Below are 22,957 nucleotides of genomic sequence, written 5' to 3' on the forward strand. Positions count from 1 at the left end.
CTCGGTTCTTTTCAACCCAATCTTGTAGAAGCGGTTGTTCATAACCTCATAACGGTATCCCACGATTCTTTCTCGGCTATCTCAAACTTCTTTCTGTATAGTCCCGCAACACACACTCAATTATGTTTAGGCTTATATAATCCTCGACCTATAAAATTTTTATACCGGAACGTAAAATATATCGACACATTTTTTTTATTTTTGAATTCATTTGACGTTTTATCATCAATTTTCTATATTACTTTAGCGTTAAATAAAAATAACGTTTTCAAAAATAATATTTAAACGCATTTAATTAAATCTAAATTAAAAAAAAATGCTTGAAAATCGTAATTCAAAAGATACTCGTAAATATGAACACACGCATTTATTGCAGTTAAAAGTAGAGGTTCATAACAAAGATAATGTATGTAAATAAAGGAAGATAATGATTGCAAAAAGAAGTAAGGATTAAGGTTAAATTACAGTATTTGTTAATAATAAATAATTAAAAAATTTATTTGATATAAAAGAAACAAAATGGAAATTATTTCAAAAGTTATTTTAATAATTTCTTTTTATTATGGTAACTTCTGAAAAAAATTGTTACTCTAAATTGAAAACACCAATTCATAAAAAAAAATCACTTAAGTTTTTTTTTAAAAAGTGGAAAAGAATTGCTATTCTCCTTACGTTTCAACAAAATTTAAAAATGAAAATAATATAATAAATTTAAGTTGATCTAATAAATCGATATAGTTTTATATTTTTATTATTATTCGGCTTTTATGAATACAAAAACTAAACAATGTGGTAAGCGCTAAGAAACTAATAATTTTATAAAATAAAATAAATCGTTTTTTTCTAATCAGCTTTATTTACACAATCTGTTTACCATTTTCTTGTTTAGCCTCCGGGAATCACTGTCAGATATTACTTCAGAGGATGATTGAGGATGATATGTGTGTAAGTGAAGTGTAGTCTTGTACAGTCTCAGATCGATCATTTCTGAGATGTGTGGTTAGTTGAAACCCAACCACCAAAGAACACCGGTATCCGCGATCTAGTATTTAAATCCGTATAAAAGTAACTTCCTTTACTAGGATTTGAACGTTGGAACTCTCTACTTCGAAATCAACTGATTTGCGAAGACGCGTTCACCACTAGTCCAATCCGGTGGGTTACAATATGTTTCCAAATGATTATTATGTAACGACCCTATAAGATAGCCATTAATGCACGAGTGCGATGTAAGTTACGACACGAGTCATAGAGAGTGTCGTAAATTTCGTAAAAGTGCATTAATAGCCGTATAAAAAGTTACATAACATATTTTTTCTACGGCTGAACAAATATCACGATTATTGATTTAAATCAATGATATCATACATTGTTTAGGGAACATTTTTTTTATTTTTAAAAAATGTATTAAAAAATACATTTCTGTGGCAATAAATTATTAGTTATAAGTTCTGCGTTTTCTTTAATATGGATCGGTCGTTTAACAAAGGGATAAACAGTGTAATATAGAAACTTAGTTACCTTCAAATTAACCTTTGCCTGCTAATTTTTAAATCGGATTAAAATTAAAAAAAAAAAACAGCTAATACATTAAACAATACTTGCTTCTGATTAGTCAGTCGTTGAAAAGAGTAGGGTTTAGCGGTTGAACATCTGTATCATAATGACCCTCATTATGATACATGTTCCAGCCGCGTAATTCAAAAGTTATAATGCAAACGTGAAAAAAATACATTTCGAAGCCATTAGTAAATCGAATGAGTAATTATTACAAGAATGAGGACCAATCAATGATGGCCCTCATCGGATAGAAAAATTATAACAGATAAAAAACCTGAAAAACATTACTTCATGAAATATTAATTACATATTAACAAGTTAAGCCCATCAATATCGGCCTTTTACAAGAAAGTGTTGTAATCAGAAAAATTTCACTTTTCAGATTTCAACGGAAATATCCATTTTGACCATTCCTGTATCCATTTTGACTAGTTACGGCGTGACGTCTGTACATATGTATCGCATAACTCAAAATGATTAGCCGTAGGATGTTGAAATTTTGGATTTAAGATTTTTGTAACATCTAGTTTTGTACCTCCCTTTTTGATTGCAATCGACTGAACCAAAAGTGTCCAAAAAAGCCCAAAATTAAAAGAAAAAATTGGATTTTGGACTTTTTATTAACTGCAATAATAAGCCCTCATTTAGAGCTTTTCAACGATATAGCATAACTGGTACTTATTTGCATTGGTTCCACAGTTATAGGCAAATAAAATTTTAATTAATGAAATATTTGGATCTTAACGGATTAATGAAATATTTCGAATCAGACTACATCTCCTTTTTAAGTAATTTCATAAAAAAGCTACCTATTGTAATGGGTACCGTGATTCGACTTCCGGAAAATTTCGAGATATCTTCGCGTTTCAGATTTCCCAGACCCCAAAACTACCGTCAGTTCAAAAGTTTATATATATCACTTTCGTGTGTTCACGATAACTGCCGTAATTTTCCGCCTATCACTTTCAAATTGATACATAAAATATAACGACCCAAAATCTCGGTCGAGTACGTTAATGGGAAAAATCGGACTATGGGGGTAGAAATGAGGGAACTTTTTAGAAAAAACAAAATATTACTATAACAATTTTATTAAGTAAAATATCGAATTCGTTTGACGTTCCTACTATTTTTCGGATAAGGGCCTATACTTATCTAAGTAAATTTTTTGGATATTACTAACCATTGGCTCAGAAGGTGAAAAAAATTGGGTTATGAATACAAAAAAATAATTCCTCCTTTAATAGGCACAGTATCGAATCGGTTTAAAGTGGTCGTTATTCCTCTAAACATTACCTAAAACTTTAAATAGGAAACAATTTTTGATATGACCAACCCTTATGACAAGGATGACCAAAATGTTGGTGGAATTGTAAGATAGGGCTTGTTGTATGCGAAACATGGGAAATATTTTTCACATACAACCATTGTCGTATTGAATAAATTTGAAGTTTTTCTTAACTTTAACGTGGAAATCTTTTTTTCCCTACCTAGCACCTGTGTAATCTGCCTAAGCCTTCCGGCGTGCCCAAAGAGATTTTTTTTACCTTTTTATTTAGTTTAAATATATATTGATTTATTAATAATTATTAAATTCTCATTGTCTCACTGTAAAAAAAGTTTACGATGAATAATAATAACAAACAACGATTCAATAACAAAAAAAATCTGAAGTTATTAATGAAATAAAATTTTATGTACTTATTATTTTAAAAAAGTGTGTATATGTAATTTAATAAGCGTACAAGGAAGTAATGTGGCTCCACATCAGATTATTTTATGTTATAAATAAATTTCATTTAATCATTATGAAGATGTCATGTAAACTACTAAAAATTAGACTTAAATACACAGATAACCTAGTTTACAGTTATTATGATCTTTTTTTAACCCATGGGACATAATGACGTGTAGGTGCATGACATTATTATGTGACTTCCACTACCTAATCAGTTACATGAAAAAAAAAAACAGATTAATCACACTAGTATGATCACAAAATGTTTCTAAATATCTTTATAAAAATTTTTAAAACATTTTATAGTTGGAAGGATTCAACGGGAGGAAAATGATAGTTATAAAGTCAGATATAATTCAGAATACAAAGGATAACTGTTGGAAGAGTTAAACTGCCATTTTTAAGAAGAAAAAAGAGTTAAGAAATGGAACCGGTAAATAATTGTTAAAAAACTGTCTCAGGGTTTAACCAAATCAAAGAAGAAGTTATTTTAATACCTTATTTATTTAATTTGTTGTTTTTAGCTTACTTATGTAGAATCCTCTCCACAGAAATCTTCAAAAAGTTGTGTACTATTTATTTCTCTTCTTTTCATAGTATCCAAAAATAGTCGCGAAAATGGGTCGTGAATTGAAATGGTAAAATGTATTCTTTAAATCGGTTAAAAAATTAATTCATTGTTTACAATATTTTTTTTCTTTTTCCAAACCTTTATAACACTTCGATATTATTAAGTATACTAAAGATAATAGTAACACTAGCTTAATTGAATCAGAATAAGTTTTTACGTTTAATCAATCAAATGAATGAATCATTCCACGTTCATTGTACTCGTACAGGTGTTGTTAATAAACTGGAATGGTTATTGATGCCCCTTCCCTTCATATGATTATTATTATACCGAGGGGAAAGTTCCCTGTAGTATGTACTCCACTTTTATTGGGGTGCATTATACAGACTGTGCTGTCGCTCGGTGGCGGTCGGTGGAGGAATTGTCGATTTTTAACTGCAGCGAGGGTGGTGGCAATAATGTTATATATGTTGTGTGTGCCGCTGATCGTACAACGATAGAGTTTTTAAGGGGATGAAAAAAAGGTGACTACGAGAGAGACGGATGTATCTATACGGTGTGGAAGAGAACACGCGTTCCGACAATTACGTTGCATAATCCTCTTGTCTGTCACACGCTGTCAAATAACTCGGCTTTTCAATAGGATAATTTCTATTATAAGTCTATGTATAATTCAAAAGGGATGGAAAGCACTTTAAATAAGACGAGAAACAAATCCATTTAGAATGTAATGTGACAGCTTTACCCCGTCAACATAATCTTTGTATAGTGATTTTTCTCTTATCTCTTTAAAAAGTTTAAGCGATTAGAGGTGTGTGATTTAAAAATTAAATAAAGTGTATCCGTTACAACCAAGTCACCTTGTATACCGACACAAGTGTCAACTTTTCTTTGAGAGCAGATGTCAGTTAAAAGTTAAATTTAAAAACAATTTTCTCTGCAACCGTTAAAAATTAAAATTTTTAACTTATATAATGTTCACATTTCTTTCTAAAACCTACTTAAACCAGAACTTATTAAAATTTTATACGTTGTTAGTTATTATTTTCACTCACGGATAATTTTTTAATTAGCTTAGAATTTTCACAATTTTTTTTTTTATAACATCGTATTGTAAAATAATTCATCAGAAATTGGAATATGATACAAAAAATAAGCATAATGTCAACAAATCTGTACACTTCGGTGTGATATTGGACTTAAAAAATCCCTTTCGGCACGCTGGAAGGCGGAGGTAGATTTCACCGGTGCTAAGTAGGAGATTTTTAGATTTGCTAAGATTTCCACCTTAAAGTTAAGAAAAACTTCAAATTTACTCAATACGACAGTGGTTGTATGTGAAAAATATTTCCCATGTTTAGCATACGGCAAGCCCCATCTTTGACAATTCCAGCAACATTTTGGTCATCCCTTGTCATAAGGGTTGGTCATATCAAAAATTGTTTCAGACAAAAGTTTTAGGTAATATTTAGAGGACTAATGGTCATTTTAAAACGATTAGATACTATGCCTGTTAAGGGAGGTATGAATTTTTTTGTCTTCGAAACCCCATTTTTTCCACCTTCTGAGCTAATGGTTGGTGATAACAAAAAGCTTTACTGTGATAAGTTTTAGGCCCTTATCCAAAGAATAGTAGGACCTTTAAACGAATCCGATATTTTATTTAATAACAAAGTTATAGCGATATTTTGTTTTTTCGAAAAAGCCCCCCATTTCCACCCCCATGGTCCGATTTTGCCCATTAACGACCGCGACCGAGATTTTGGGTTGTTATATTTTATGTATCAATCTGAAAGTGATTGGCACAAAATTACAGCAGTTATCGTGTCCACAAGAAAGTGAAATATATATATAAAATATTTTGAACTGACAGTGATTTTTGGGGTCTGGAGAATGTGAAACGCGAAGATATGTAGAAATTTTCCGGAAGTCGAATCACGGTACCCATTACAATAGGTAGCTTTCTTACGAAATGTACCTAAAAATAGCTTGTGGAAGGAAACAGGAAGGACTAGTAGGTGTCACTGTCGTTTATACATAATTGTGTATATCGTTTATGTTTATGGTAATAAACTATTTATATTTAAAACATCCTACATGAAAGCGTACTTGAGAGTGTGAAAAAACTGAAAAGCAATAAAGCAAGTTTTAATAAAGTAATAATTGTAATTTATATATATATATATATATATATATATATATATATATATATATATATATATATATTATATTTGAACATAATAGAGTTTACGTACTGAATTAAGAAACAGTCATATGAAATGTTTTATGAAGGAATATAAAAGTGAGGTAGAAGTACTAGATAAAAAACTAACTCGGTTTGGAAAAATAATGTATAAGGGAACAATATTTTGATTATTAAAATACTGAGAAGTATTGATTCATCGTTTGGGGAGTAATTTAATTTCACAACAAATAAAAATAATTAAATATGGGTTAAAAACTATCACCTATTTTTGACTAAAAAGTAACTTAAAAGTTCATACTTAATATTTAATAAGACAAACACGATATAACAGGTGTTTCAGGCTTTTTCATTTAGGTTGGATTGGAAAATTACAACGAATTCGATAGTAGAATCGGATATATAGAAACATTTTAAAATATACTCTTACAAGATAATTTTGAAAATTATGTGGATTAATAGATATGAAATAAAAAAATTTAACATAAATTGAATAAAAGAAAAGATTGTGATAAATAATATTGTAGAGGGATGATTCAGGTTTGTCGGGCATTACGATAGACATTCATACGAGTATCTATCAAGACTGGTTGTAAGAAAATATGTTGAAATAACCGTAGGGAAAGGTGAATTTTAAAGTAGACAAATTAGACAATTTAGTATGTAGGGTGTATTAAATATTTTAAAAATAAATAAATAAAAACGGATTTATAAAAAGGTAGTAGATTTTTACAACAAAAAATTAGAAAACGTTCAATATTGTTTCATTTCTTTAATTATGAAGTTTTGAAGTACACAAAATTAAATGTTAGTTTAAGCTAAATAAACCCTAATTAAGATGTTAAGCCTTAGTTAACCTCTAATCTTCAGTTAAGCGTTAGGCACCTAAATTAAGAAATAATAGTTATAAAATTATAAAGGTCTCAAATAAAATTTGTTGAAAACTATTTGCAATCTTATACCTGATTATTATGTGTTTGATATACTAATTGCAAATATAGACACCATTTTTTTCTAACAAGAAGGGACTTTTCACAAAACGAATGTTCAAAATAAAAAACAAAATTAAAAGATATATTTCTTAAAAAAAAAAAATAATAATAATTCGTACCAGAAATTAAAAAATAATTTTCTTGAAAGTCATTTTTTAATGTAATTTTCTTGATAACAAAATTACGTTTTAGAACGAATTGTTTTGATTTTTTTAATTATTTTTCTTGAAGAAAAGCATGTTTTTAAATTATTTTCATTTTCTACTTTTTATCCATAATTAAATGAATTATCAAATTAATTTTTTTGTTTATAAGTATTTGAACTGGCAAGTAAAATTTTTCTTTTAGTTTTAATTCTTTACCAAACAAAAAATATTTATATGCAGTTATATCCTATATTATAACCTTGATAATTGGTTTCCATTACTCTAAATGATACCAGTTATTTATAACTAAAATTGATGATAGGGAACATAAATTTTAAAAGGTAAATTTACACTAGTTACGTTAAAATCCGCTTCAACGGCCTCTTTATCTAGTCATACTGAATCGACAGTCAAAACAATCGGATCGATAGCTACATCTTATCGATTCAGTTCCCTTCCTCAAGAGGTACTTGTGAAAGACATTCGTATATATACATCCGACTACATACATTAAATATACATTCCGATCCTACTTGTGAAAATAATGGAAAAAGTTTACATAAACATATATTCTAAAATGCTTCGTTTGTGAGTTATGGCTGGTGAAAGATTTCGCTCGGATTTCAGCTACCCGGTGAAATGAGTTCGTATTTTAGAACGCTAATTAAGGGGCAAAATTAATGATTTTTTTATAGTTTTTGACCTGAAAAATCAAATAAAATAGGTCCCAGAACCGTATCTGCAGTAAATATTGAGGAATCTGTAATTTTTGGAAAAACCAAGAAGTGGGGTAAAAAACCCTGTTTTTTGCGTTTGACGTACAATAACTTTGTTAAATGGGTAATAAACATATAAAACTTTTCAATAAAATTCGTAGAAAATTTAATTCTAAACAAAATAATCTAGCATAAGTTGAATAAAATAAAAATAAAAAAATAAGAAAAATTCGAATTTTCTTCAGAAACAGTACGCTAGATCAAACTGCATTATACGTACCAGACAACAAAAATGAGCCTGCCATTTTCAACACATTTCTTGGCACGCTTCTGAACTACATTTTCTACTCTTTTCAATTCTTCAGGGCTGTCCTTAAGTTGCTCAGCTGTATCCATAATGTGAACAATTAATTCAAACATAAAAACGAAGTTTTTACCCCGTTTTATTGGTTTTTTCCCCATATTTCTCAAAAAAACTACTGCACATACGGTTACATCACCTATTTTATTCAATTTTCCAGGTCAAAAACAATAAAAAAATCACTAATTTTGCCCTTTAGTTGATGTCCTAAAAATTTCAGTACGACCTCATTTCACCGGGGTAACTGAAATTCGAGCGAAATCTTTCACTAGCCTTAACTCGCAAACGAAGCATTTTAGGACATATGTTTATTATGAATGTTTTCCATTATTTTCACGAGTAAAACAGGTTATGAAAGCGCAGGGAGAACTTTGTGATACAGCCTGGATATAGAAATATATTAAATTAACAATGAAATATTGTACTGTCAACCGACTTAGGTCGTTGTGTAAAATTTCACCATTGTATGACGTCTGGAAATGAGTTTAATAATAAAGAACTGTATAAATCATAAAGAGATAATTTTATACGTAAACATTTTATATAATTAAAACATTTTTTCTGCAGGATTAAATGATAGAATTACCTTTTACTTAACTTCCCTTCCTAAAATAATTTCAGTCAAATTGTAAAATATTTACGTTGTTTATTCCAGTTTTCAAGTATTATTAAAGGAAATATTAAAATAATATACGCTTATCTACTTTTCTCAAGAAAAAAGTAGTTAAGCGTAAGTATAAGTAGGTAAGCGTAAGTAGTTTAGTTTTTTGCAGTTTCAGTTAAAAAATCATATTTCCTGGAACTTTATATTTAAAAAATTTTCTAAATACATCATGTTTCAGAAACATTTAAATCTTTTCCCGTCCTCTATTAACTGGCTTTTAAAGCCCTACTTTCTATTAAAATATACAAAAAAAATGTACGAATCTGTTTCCAAGAATATTCAGCAACGGAAAATTCTGAATCTCGAAATCTGCTTATGCAAAATCGCTTTTCTGAAAAAAATGTTAGCGTTAAAGGACAACTTACATTTCCACCACAATTTTTCCACACATACAGACTTTTTAATGTAATTTTCTAATTATTAGATTTTTTATTACAAAAAAAAAAATAGTTTTAAAGTTTCTGTCGAAATCTATTTTATTAATCGTCACTGGTTATTCCAGTTATTATGTTATTTTTCATAATTTTTTCCTAATGTGTACGTTGCCATCTGTTTAACTAATGAACAATAAGCTACCCCCTCGGTCCAATGAGTTGGGGATGATATGTTTGACATGTAAATGAGGTAGGTAGTATTATACTGACTCAGGCCGACCATTCCTGAGATTTATGGTTAATTGAATCCTAACCACCAAAGTACTCTGGTATCCATTGTATAATCCGTATAAAAGCAACTACCTTTTACTAAGAAGCTTTGACTTCGAAAATCAGCTGTTAAACAACTGATTTGCGATGACGAATCAATCACGGTGGGTATAAATATTTGATGTAAAAAATTAACTTTTAAACAATTGTATTTTAAGTAATGGAAATTATTTTTGTTATTATATTAATAACAAATTTTTAAAAATTGAATTTTTTAAATTTTATTTTAGTTTTTTTTAAGTCCTTTTTACTTTTTAAAACTTTTATTAAAGATTTTTGTTTTATTTTCACTAAAATATATATTATTCTAAAAAAAATATTATGCCTACATGAAAAAATCCATGATTGCTTATAATAACTAGTAAAAGAATTAAAAATATTATAAATAATATATATATATATTATATAAATAAAGATGTTAAATAAAACTAAAAATTAGTTTTACAGTGTTTCGTATAGATAATACGCCGAAAGCGAGAAAAAAAGTTGAATATTGATAAAAATAGCTACACAAAAAATATAATATAACAATACCACATTCATGTAAATATTTTTACGTACAAATGTAGAGTTACTAAAAAAAGAAACACGAACAGGGGGGAAATATGTTTATTTCGCTTGTCAGTTGAATATATAACTAGTTAAAATATAAGAAAGTAGAAAAAAGGGTGTACAGCTTCTTTTCCACTACTCTCAACTGTGTCGTGTAGTATAAAGGGGCTGGTAAAACATGCAATCTTGTGGTCGGTTAAAAAAAAAAAGAAGGAAGTAAAATAAGAAAAGAAATATAAAAAGGGAAGGGAATGTATATGTGAGTGTAAGAGAGATAGAACGGGAATGAGTCGATGAGAGAGAGAGAATGATTGAGTAGGAATACCTTGTAATAAGAGAAAGCATCTTATTGGTCAGCTCCCTGGGGGAGTTACATCTTTTTTCTTCTTTTTTCGCACTGCCTTATTATTCGTTTTCTTGATTGGGTAGGCCGGTCTTCAATTCAGAATAAGTTTCCACCTGATCCCCATGCCTTAAACCTTTTTAAAATGGCGTTCTTTTTGTGAATAAACTAACATGGATGATAAAATAAATAGATTTAACCTAATTTATTTCGTAATTATTTAATTTATTAATTTAGATATTACATAAGGATATTAATTATTTTTAATTTACGATACTTACTGTATTATACTCGTATTATTTTTCTACTTAGCAGATCCTTTGAAACACTCTCGATTTTTAAATATGTAATCTTGTGTTTTTTGCTAGTAAATCTTTATATTAATTTAAAAGAGTGTTTGATTAGTATGTTAATTTGTTAGAAATTTAATATATATCAGAAGAATTAGCTGAATGATTTATGTATTTATTTTAAAGAACATACTTTATTATTTGTTGAAAAAAAATTAATACACTATTTTTGTATTATAAAACGGTACTCCCTAAATGCTTAAATATCAGGAAGTTGAAATATTAGTGGAATGAAAAAAAGGGAAAATGTACTAAATATCATCCAACAAATCTTAAAACCAGGAAATTATCAAACGATTCATATGTAAGTTAATAATTTAAATTGATGTTAATTTGAAAAAAAAAATGTCTTTAACAATGTAATTCGGTTTTAATTACTTGGACTCATTCATTACAAATTAAAGTAGTATCCGATTGAATTCCAGGAAATTGTCTAAATTTTCGTAGCAAGAGTGAGTTCTTATTTGTTGGATTTCTGATCAAAGAAAATGTTAACAAAATCGTTTTTATTTACATTTAAACCTATACCTTATTAAGTTTGCTTGTACAGTTCAAGTAAACAGACTGCACGTACAGACTGCAGGCGGCCGATTGACAAGCATCTCTTGCAAATCCTGATGCATATAAAAGAAACTACGCGACGTTAATATTCAGTTATCAAGCGATATTATATATTATAAAAATTATACATATATTTTAAATTTAAATAAATAAAGACATGTTAAATAATCAAAAGATATTTCTTACCTTGTTCGGCACATCTGATAACCTATGAGTATTATATTCATTAAATTTGTTTATTGTTACGTAGTTAATCTTGAGCTTTCTTTAAGAGTTATGAAATTGTCAGTTGTCCACTAACTGTAAAATTTAAATATTTTAAATAAAATTTTCTACGATAATAAACAAATAATAAATTCAATTCAGTTTTCGTCATCTGATTGCGAGAAAACCGTAGTGTTGTAAGTTTTAAGAGATACAGTGGGAGGCTCAATTTTTTTTCTATTATATTATTCAATTCCAAATAATTTGGTTCAACAGTAACCGTTACATGTTTTAACAGTTTTTTCACTCTTGCTGGCCCATTTTATCGATGGGTTTTAAGCATAAATTTCTAACATCATATATTTAAAAATAGTAGTATTTTCTGACGCTACGTAACTTTTAATTTGTCCCCAAATTAACTCAATTAGGTTGATTTCACAATGATAAGGAGGTAATCGAAGCACGGTTTTACCACTGGATCTTGCTAACACATCAATTTTATACACATTGAAATTACTTTTAATACCCGAAACCCTTTACAATAATTTGACCTTTAGTTCATCTTCTTCAAAAATCACTTCTGAATAAAGCCGTATTTTGATATTATTCTTTTTCCAAGACACGACTGTGTTTTTTCCTTTTTACATGAATGATAAGGGGCGTTGTCTAAGGCAATTACCGAATTATCTTCCAAAAGAGGTAACACATCACTAAACCATTTCTCAAATGACGTGCTCATTCATCTCGTTATGGTAGTCTCGCGTAGATTTTAGATTCAAAAATCTACAGACCACCATTGACAAATCCGGTATCACTAATGTTGTATATGGCCGCGTTGTGAATCGACACTGATACACGAGAGGTGACTCAGCAGAATTATGACGAAGTGACTCCCACATCTGCAAGTTTGTTTGTTCTTCAATCTGTAAACTAACTGAATGCAGTATAGATATTCTGTAAGTTTATTTTAATAATATAAAGAAAAATGTTTCTTACAATGTATTATATATAAAACAGTTTTCAAATTATTCATTAAATTTCAATTTTCCGTGATTTCCAGATCTGTTTTATATATATATATATATATATATATATATATATATATATATATATGTATATGTCTAAATGATTTTTAATTTTTTTCTTATTTTTCATGTTTCGCCACCATAAAGCTCTACACTTTCTTCCATCTACATCTTAAACTAGTAGACTTCGTTTTTTAAACACTCCTTGATTTTAAATCTACGTGAAGTTTACTTTATTATTGCCATACCTTTTAATTTTACATCGTATATTAAAGAATGCTGCAAATTCTGGTATACTATATTCTAAATATTAATATTTGATATCTCATTATTTTTACTTAATCTTACATTTCAGAACAACTTTTGTACTATTTATTTTCAAACTGAATTTATTACCTGATAAATTATTTATTCTATGTATTTATTTCAGCTGTCACAATCATAATGGTTTTAGGCAAGCTAGCTAATACGAGATACTACTAAATTTAACAGTCATTCGAACAATAATAATCATCCCATGCTAGGATTACTGAAAAGAAAAATTAAGATTGAAATATCTCTAAACCGAACTTTTATTACATAAAAAGAGTCAGTCCATTGAAATGCTTATAACAGCCCTATAAATAACATCATCTAATTTTTAAACATAGACATTGATTGTACATTAAACATTATTACTTTCAGGGAAAGTAGTTGGAATTAGTTCTACTTGTTTCTTAGACGAAGTTTATATGTATCAAGAGTAATAATAAAGTACCAGAAAACAAATTGATGGACTGAGAAATTAATGTGTGAAATAACAAATCCGCCTGCATCCATTTCGTAAATGTACTTAATGATTGATGTGTCATCATTACAAAGTATTCTGAATCCTAGGATACAGATTGGAAACAGTAAGCCGGTAATCAGTACAAAAATATTTGGATTATTTTTATTATAATTTACGTTTAATTTAATTCCGATTCCCGTGGCCGAGTGGTAGCGTATCGGCCTTTTATCTGAGGAAGTCCCGGGTTCAAATCCCCGTAAGGCATGGCAGTTTTCGCACGCTACAAAAATCCACTTCCATATCCCACGCACAATCGTTTAGCTTATGTGGTGATACATCAAGCAAAAAAATTTTTTTTAAATCGCCTGTTATATACTTATTTCAAAAGAAAAATTGTGATGAATGTTAAATAAACTACTAAATTTTATGAAAAAAATATAATTAAATAGAGATATCTACCTTTTTAAGTTTGCTAGTCTTTACCTTTTAAGATATGTGTGACAACAATCACAGCTTTTTTTCCTGAGAGTGTTGATATTTAGTATATGCTCACTTTCCGTGATTGAGGATATCACCTAGGCTGAATATCACCTCCATTTTAATGAGTATTTAATGCACAATCTTAATATACAATAGCATATTTAGTTTAATGAAGAACACTACAATTAACTACGTCACACCTAAATTTTTGTAAATCTGATGTGGAATGTTTTTTTATTATTTTGGAGTGATTCGTGATTGTCAGGTTGCCTACAAACAATTACAGTTATATTACTTAACATAGTAGTATTATTGCTCCAACGTAATGTACGAAAGCCTACTGATTCGCATTTATTTTGGAAACGATGACAAATATAATAGTAGATTTACTGTATAGATATAATACGACCACGTAATACAAAATAGAAAAGATAAACTATCGTATTAAATTTAAATATTGATGAAAATTAAACTATAAATGCAAAATTATACGGTATTTATATTTAACATGTATATTTTACCATTGAATGACAGAAAAAAGAAATTTTAAATATATCTACCAACGAGAAAAACATCTAATGAGGTAAGTAAAAATCATTTCAATATATTTTGAATCTATGAATAAATTTAGGATATTAGAGTAATAATGAAAAACACATGGAATTTGATTTGAAAGCTTATATATAATAGGCGAGTATATTACGTTGTAGTATAAAACATTTAAATCGATATCGTCGATTAACCGACAAAAAATTATTTGAAATCGGGATGATACATATGGGAAAATAATTTTGTTACTGAAAATTTTAAAAATGAAAATAAGTCTTTTAAGATGTCCCTTCTAACAAAAAGATGTTACATATTAAATAATTTCTCAGAGCTCCCCGGTTAAGAAATCTAGAAGGTCTCTCATTATATTTTTATTCCTTTGATTAAGAAACCTGAATTTATGAGTTATGATAAATCAAATAAATAAAAAATGAATATTTTACATTAATATTAAATCGTGTATTGAACGTTATATAATTTAGAATTCAGATAAATATCTAATTAACGGAGATATCTAGTCATTTTACATCAACTAGTACAAATTTTTACGGTTTGAGATAAGTTTATTTTAATGCTTATTGCTGCTGCTTTAAGGTCAATAGTTAAAATAGTAAACGTAGTTACTTTTATACGGATTTGAATACTAGATCGTGGATATGGGTATTCTTTGGTGGTTGGGTTTCAATTAACTACACATCTCAGGAGTGGTCGATCTGAGCCTGTACAAGACTACACACTACACTTCATTTACATTCATACATATCTTCATTAATCCTCTGAAGTAATACCTTACGATGATTCGGGGGCTAAACAGAAGAAGTCTCTCTTTTTAAATTAATTTTTATTTTAACTCTCTCTCTCTCTCTCTCTCTCTCTCTCTGAGAGTTAAAATAAAAATTAATTTGTTTTTAAAATTTGTTATTAATTTAGCATTTTGTTTAAAAAATATATGTTAAATATATGTAATAGATATAAAATAATAGAAAACACACAATGTTTAAACTTTCCATATAAGCAAAAAATAGAAAAATTTGTTACAAAACTCTTACCGGCCCGATTTCATTTTAAGTACATATCACATTTACAGAAATAATACAATTTTATGATTATTCGTTTTTTAATAAATGAAATTGGGCCGATAAGAGTATTGTAACAGATTTTTCTATTTTTTGCTTATTATATGGAACGTTTAAATATTGTTTATTATCTCTTATTATTATTATTATTATTATTATATATATATATATATATATATATAAAACATATTTTTTTAAAAGAAAATTCTAAATTAATAACAAATTTTCATAATACGTAGAAATGTAGTGTCTTACCTTTTTTGATATCACTATCACTTTGTTAAAAACAGTTTTATTTATATTACAGAAATTTTTATTTTTTAGCTGAGGAAATGATATCTGCGAGACTCTTACCGTACGGTTTCCAATTTCACTTTAATTTTTTTGGATATAAAATTAAAATTAAAGTATTATCATTTTTTAAATATAATTTTATTTAACATTAAATATAATATGTTTTTAATTAAATTTAATTAAACGGAATATATTTGTTAATTAAATGTTGTAAAAGTAAAAAAAAAAAAAAAATGTTGATCTTTCAAATGGATTATGAAAAGATGAACTATACAAAGAGTTTAAAAAAAGAGAAAAAAAACAGTTTTCGGGGTTTTAAAATTTTTTAATATACACATATATTTTTATATGCTTTGTGGGTTGTTTATAACGTTTTATGAAAGCTGCCGTAAATAAATGAGGTTGTAATGCATTAAAAAAATTAATCGTAATGTTACACTGCGTTAATCCCTTGGGAATGTGGTGGCATCTCAATTAGTATGAACACTTGCACGTCCATTCTACGTATCATTCCACTACTATTCAACCTTCTCTCCCCGTTTCCCTTTCAATCTACACTTTTCCCCCCCAAGTGAATATGTGCGTGCGTATATATGCACGTGCTGTACGCGTGCGTGAACCTTATCGTATCCCCTCGTATATAGTAACTGACTATATATGACCGCACTCTGGACACACGCCGCTAATTCCATTACATGTAGTACGCTCGTTTACACGCGTACATAGAACATTACTCACACATAGATTTTAGCGTGAGTACGTACGTACACAAACACGCTAATTTATATCTATATATATAAAACAATGCGACATATAATCGATTATTCGGTTTCTAAAAGATTGATACAACTCAGATATATTGAATAAACCTAAATTAGGTTTACTCATGTAATTTTGAACTAATACAATAATAGGAGTTAAATTATTATCTTTTTATTTATTTCTTCGTTACTAAAAAAAAAAAAAATAATTGTTACTAATGTAATTTAAGTATACTATGATTATAACAGAGTTTTACCCCAATCAGATAGCTTAAGGTGCAATATGAAATGAAAAATATTTGTTTTTCAGGTTATAAAGCTTATCCACCCCATAAAATTAAAAAGTTAAATACTTAATTTTCTATACGCTTTAAACATATTTCAAGATTGAGTAAATCATAAATATAAAATTTTTGAAAGTAATCAACAAATAGAAATTTCAAATTAATGGTTTTTAAATTCGTTATCTTTCTTCTTTTATTTCTTCTTTAGTATTTACGGGTATTAAATTTAAAATAGTAATTTGATGAATTGTAGTAAATTTTGAGTCTTTTTGATTGGATGTACAATAAAAAACTGATAACGCGGTTGTCGGGAGACATGCTTTATTCCCCGTTATAACCTTACCGCGGTATATTGAAACTACTCGTAGAAGTGACAGAAATCGATCCCGTGGTGGTGGAGGAGGTATCATTCGTGCACTAATAAATTGCAATGTAATTTAAAATACAGCACTTTTAAAAATTATTCATCAGTTATGCTATTTATTCCAGTTCTGTAACTGATCTCAATTAACATTATGTTGCACTCAATTTACACTAACCTAATTTTGTACCATCTTAAAAAACCAGCAAGTTTTGTTTGATGGGCTATTGCACTACTTTTTTCCCTTGCATATTGTTTGATTGTAGCAAGATGGAAGAGATGAATGTTGTTCGATCCATTTTTCTACTCCATCCACGAAATCACCTGATTTATGTGAGTTATCACCTCACAAACATCTGGATTATTTTCTTCCACCTTCAAGATATTTTCGCCACTATCATCTTCGCAATTTTCTTCTTTTTCATTGTCGTTTTTATTGTGGACAGTATCGATTTTATCTCTATCATACTTGCACTCTGAAATTCGCTCGCTGTTGTCGATATCTATCTAATCATTCAAATCGTCAGATTTAATTCGACAATGCTGAACACTACATGGAGACGTACATTTCCGCTGATGACAGTCGCTGGAAGAAATCCAGCATTTCCGTGTTGTAGCCGGAGTAATTTTTTCCAAAGTAAGACTTGCTGAATTCGCAACTCTTTTCAGATCGATGGATTTAAGGAACGTGTCCGTTTTCTCATCACAATTTAAAAGAGCGCTGAGCAGTTTATGGCGGTAATGTGCTTTAAACGATCTTATAATACCCTGGATCGACGGCTGAATCAATGCCCTAATGATTTTTGACAAAAATAAACTCTGAATTTGTCGTCTCGTTACTGCAGCATATCAGCAGGTGGAAGCGCTAAAATGTGGTTAACAGTAAGGCCAGCTCTCTCTTCAATTGTAAATGATCGCACCCATAGAAAACATTCTTCATACAACCACTTTGCAAAAACTTCACTAGTCATCCATGCATATTTCGTATAACTATACAAGAACGGTAGTGAAGCCATGTTAACATATTTAAAATACCTCGGACTACGACTTTTCCCTATGCAGACAGGTTTTTGGATTCCTGATTTCTGATTTACTGCGAAAAGGAAAGTCACTGTCCTTGTTCATTTTTATTCCTGATTTATTAACAGTGTTCCTCACATCCAGAGTTTTTGAATAAAGTAATCGATAATAGAGTGCATTTTTTATTTCTGTTATATACTTGTTTGTCATTTCAATTGTTATCAGTCATAACTTTAATTCTTGAGGAAAAAGATTTGCAGATTCACTGTCACATGACCGAGCCTTTCCCTCAATGCTGATTTGACTTAAATCGTGACATGATTTCTACTGGAAAAAATCAGCCATCAGATGCTCCAAAATAATCGCTCTCATGCAAATCTTTATAAAAATTTACCGCTTTCATGCAAATCATTATAGAAATTTGCAGCTTAAGCTCTGATGACTGGTTACGATAGAGATACTTTTTCACTTCGTTTTATTAAGAACCACCCGTATAAGCACTCAAGACCTTTGCCTAATTTTTTCTTTTTGACGTCCGATTTCACTTACCACTGTGTCCACGAAATTCTAAGTCTATCATCTTCTTTCATCCACACTCTAATTGTTCCTTCGTGAGTGTAGGTCACCACGCTCACGCGAAAAACTTGCATTGGTTTCCCCGTTATTTACATCATAATTTTCAATATATCTCCTACTGATTACGTTTTCCACTTCTGCGGATTTTGTACTCTGAACTCGCAACTTTACACTCAGTCTGCGTGATTCAGACTAAAATCACACTTCAACCTCCCAAGGTTTTAAGAATTTTTGGCAAGTGCAGAATTTTTTGAAGGTAAACCATTGTTTCTTATCTCAATATTTCTGCGAGATCCTTTGAAATGCAGTAGTCATGAACAATTGGAGAGTGTGGTGAGGTGTGAACAATTAATCATTTAGCCTTTGCAGATGACGTAATTATCCTAACTATAAATATAAAAGATGGAAAATTAAAAGTACATCTATTAGCAGAACAGAAAAAAAAGGCTTAGAAATATTCTATGAAAAAACAGCATTTATAACCTGATAAAAACTGTGTAGAAGAAATAATCTTTGGAAAGGGATAAAAAAGACACAAAGCAAGCAAATTTAAGTACCTTGGAGTGATAATAATACTAACTATACTAGACAAAGAAGAAATTAAAAAGTAGGATTCGTAAATTGGGAACAGCTTATAGACAAATATCGGATGTTTATAATAAGAAATTCTTAAGCTATAAAGCTAAATTACGACAATAAAAAGCAGTAATTTGCCTAGAAGCCTTAAATACAAATGAGTGTTTAGGAAAGTTTAATGTAAGAAATCTTTTAAAAGAAGAACGAAGAATCTGAAGGAAGATTTTCGGACCCGGAAGAAAGAGGAAGATTGTAGTTTAAAATCTAACAAAGAAATTTACCAAAAAATAAAAAAATTAAAAACGGAAAAGCGGAAAGAATAATGAAATTTTTTTGCTATATTTATAGAAAGAGTGACCATAGACTTACGAAACAATTATTCAACTTTTTCAAAGATATAAAAACACGAATAGAATGGCACCGGAAGTAAACCAAGACCTAGAAAAATTAAATAATAGTTGGAAAAAAATAATAGAAAAATAGTTTCAAAAAACTATTGAGGATTTCTAACTAGATGAAAAGGAAAAACCAAAGAACAACTCCAGAAAATTTACAGAAAAGCAAAAACAAGCTCTCTGGGAAAGAATGGAAAAGTACTGGAAATAACGGAAAGCAGAGGAAAATAAGAAAGGAAATGCAAGTAGATCTAATCAAAAGAAGAAAATTAAAACTAACTATCTATCAAAATGATCTTTTAAAATTGCGATGAGAATTTTTAATAAATGTATTTTAATAGTAGGACCGTCAAAAATTCCAACTGCGGTTACTTTTTATCTCAAAAATTACCTGTAAAATTTATCATTATCAGCTGATTTTTGTGGTATAATTTAATTTTATACAGTTATACGTAAAATCAGTAATTAAAAAACAAAACTTTTCTGACCATTAGTAAAAACTTATTTTTCTTTTTTTCCCTTCGTGTGAAATTCTCACATATCTCAGCCACATATGTTAATCTATGTATCTAAGTAATATTATTACTTTTAATTTTCATTATATTTTACTGTCAATGACATTTAAAAATGTATCCAATACCCTTAATTTTTCTGAAATCTTGAATCAAACGAAAATTGTTGTAATCGTACAATCGAGTTTTCTTAAAAAAAAATAAAAATAAAAAGTAAGAGTTCTCAAATAAAGTGTAACTGTAGATAGGATTTTAATTTTCAATGTGCGATTATAGTTAATATTAATGATTTTATAAAAAAAAATCAAATTTAATTCCGCCTTTTAATTGAAAACAAATTAAATAATTTTCACGTTCCGAGCGTCTTACTAATGAGAAGGGAATGCAAAAGTCTTTTATATCTTAACGAGATGAGAATAAAAATAAAAAATTAAAACTGTAAAAATTTAATTAAAATGTTAGTTCAAATAAAATAGTATAATTAAACTTATTTTCCTTAACTTTATTTATTTTTTAAAAAATTGGTAAAGTGGTTATGATTTGGAACTAATAATCGATCCAGAATGCAGATCTTCCTTTTACAAAATAACGTCGAATAATTCATTTATTCTACATTTACTTATTGGCGATGATTTTATTTATAGTTTTTGTTCTTCACAACAAACTAAGCGAGTGGCGAATGTTATATGCGATGACTAACGTAGCCTAAATCTTAAAGATTACTTAGTGACATTTTCACAAAATACAGAATAACCACAAAGTCCCTTTTTACAAAGCCACAAAGTTCAAATAAAAAATAAACAAGAATTATATAATTTATATTATATTTTTACTGGTTACTCCATTGTCCGCACAGAGTTTTTACCTGTCACCAAATGCGTTTAGATATTTTCTTGCATGCTGAAGGATAAAAGTTGTGTAAATGATCTCTGTCAGGAATTTTTTCAACTTATCAACTTTCCTTAGTCACAAATAAGACATATTTTTCTTTGATTATGCTCCGAAGGGAGTTGTCACAGATTGTTAAGTTTGGACTTAGGCGGCCACTGAATTTCAGAATCCCTACCGATCCAACTCCCTTCTAAATGTTCGTTTAAAAAATCCCTTACGACTGAGCGTAATGTGGCTGGTGCTCCATCTCGCTGTAAAATGAGAACTAATTCCACTCCAATCGATCGAAGCTAAGAAATAAAATAATTCATGAAGTACGTTAAGATATGAAATGCTGTTAACATCTCCTTCAAAAAAGGACGGTTCTGTCAGTCGCGTTTCAAATATCATGGAAAGGGACTTTCAGTATAGTTTGTGCTATTTATATTATTTCTATAAAGTTTATATCCTTAATATAAAAATATTATTTATTTTAATATAAGATCTTAGTCTATGTATTTGAATGAAGAAATAACAAGGAAAAAATTCTCCCTTATTTCTGTATTTTCAGATTTGATGTATATGGAGTTGTTACCTTTGTCAAAATACGCTGAAGAATCGTAGATTTAATATATTCTTATGATAAACAATAATTGATTAAAATCGGTTCATACTTTAACTTAATAAGTGGTTGTAAATTAAAAACATACGAAAGAATACATTTAATTAAAATCAGATGTAATTTATTTAAACTGTTAAAAAATAAAAAACTAATATGGTTCTACCTTTTTGTATATGATAAATACATAAGCTAAAAGCTTAAATTTGAGAATGTAGTATGAAATTTTGTACTTGAATGAAATTCAAATCCAGGATTTTCCGAATGAAAAGCTGAGAAGTTAATATTCCGTTATGAAACAGCGCTACTTCCGCTATTCTATGAAATAACTATGATATATCTTATCTCCACTCCACCACATTCTCTGTTCCACTGTGTGTGCATCCGTGCGCGCCTACATTATTGATAAATAATTTTTTAAAGAGTCTCTTAAATTTATTATATACTAAGAAATTATTATTTTTATTGATTGTTAAATAGTAAAATACACGTCATTTCATATCACTCAAGGACCAGTTAGTTGATAAGCCTCTGTTTTATCGTATTTTAACCGCGTGCGGTTACACCTATATTTATTTAGTTTATGAAATATGCTGAATATTACAGGATGTATTTCCTTTAATAGATTTCATTTTTTTATTATTTTCTTTATTGTGGTTCGGTACGGTTCAGTGAATCACTTATTAATTAATTATTTAAAAAAACTGAAATATACTCTTGTTAGCTTTGTGTAAATTAGATTTATGTGTGTGTATACGTGTTAATAATTTTTATTGCTTAAATTTTTCATAATTCATCTATATTCCTATATAATTTTATCTTGAAAGGTAATTGCAACATTAATTAACATATATAATTAACTATTTATGTCGTAGAATTTAATAATTTTATAAAAGGATTTTAAAAATAATTAATAATTAATTAATTGAATTTAATTAGTTTTTACTAACAACTTATTATAGATTTTACTTTATTATTTTTAATTTCTCTACATTATACTTCTGTAAGAAGTATAATATATATATATATATATATTAATTAAACAATATTAACCTTACGTAGTTTGCTTTTCATATATATATCTATATATATATATATATATATATATATATATGTGTGTGTGTG

At 28.6% G+C, this 22,957-nt stretch overlaps 1 protein-coding gene and 1 long non-coding RNA gene across 2 annotated transcripts in view; one reads left to right on the forward strand and one right to left on the reverse strand.

Annotated features, from left to right (window-relative positions):
* Positions 1 to 22,957, reverse strand: part of LOC142328915 (inhibitory POU protein-like) — a 184,738-nt gene that overhangs the window by 74,444 nt on the left and 87,337 nt on the right. The window lies entirely within an intron of this gene.
* The window catches only part of LOC142328916 (uncharacterized), a 219,848-nt gene continuing 219,394 nt past the window's right edge, over positions 22,504 to 22,957 (forward strand). The window contains exon 1 of the long non-coding RNA XR_012757383.1: positions 22,504 to 22,659. This is a non-coding gene — a long non-coding RNA (uncharacterized LOC142328916). The remainder of the gene's footprint in view (positions 22,660 to 22,957) is intronic.

The sequence above is a fragment of the Lycorma delicatula genome, chromosome 8, assembly GCF_047948215.1.
Source record: "Lycorma delicatula isolate Av1 chromosome 8, ASM4794821v1, whole genome shotgun sequence".
Taxonomy (NCBI): Eukaryota; Metazoa; Arthropoda; class Insecta; order Hemiptera; family Fulgoridae; genus Lycorma; species Lycorma delicatula.